Genomic DNA, 565 nt, shown 5'->3' with positions numbered 1-565 from the left:
TGAGGAAAACCCCTCCCACCGTTTTGATGCCAGTTAGCCAACACGAGAGTCTGAGTTTCCCCCTCCTAAAAGGGGAATCTCTGCTTTATTAAAAATATTTAATATCTCCATGATTAAACCCTCAGTTAAAAGTTGGATTGGATTAAATGTCTAGGCCCTCACCTAACAAAGGTCAAAAAAGAAAGGGAACCTAAGATGAAAAGTTGCCCTCAGTTAGAGGGTGGTTTGGAGGATCATCCTCAATGGGAGGATAGATTAAAGATGGGTAAATTTAAAAAACTGGTAACAGTTAATAAATAAGGTATTAGTATTCAGTAAAGAAAAAGACAAAGGCATATAAAATAAAAATGTTTGGTTACATTTATATAGGGTAGGTTATTGAATTTTGTGAGTCATCTCTAAAAACTTTTGGCAAAAGCCTGGCCTTTCCACTTTGCATCTACAGAATTACAAGGAGTGGGTATGGCTGTAGCCCCTGAGTGTAGCTCAAAACTTCTCTAATGAAGAAATGACGAGGGACATACAGGACTTTTTCAACCTTTTGTTTTAATTCAAAGATTGACTG

This window comes from Mesocricetus auratus, unplaced genomic scaffold (genome assembly GCF_017639785.1).
Source record: "Mesocricetus auratus isolate SY011 unplaced genomic scaffold, BCM_Maur_2.0 Super-Scaffold_15014, whole genome shotgun sequence".
In the NCBI taxonomy this organism is placed as follows: domain Eukaryota; kingdom Metazoa; phylum Chordata; class Mammalia; order Rodentia; family Cricetidae; genus Mesocricetus; species Mesocricetus auratus.
This window is presented reverse-complemented; position numbering follows the sequence as displayed.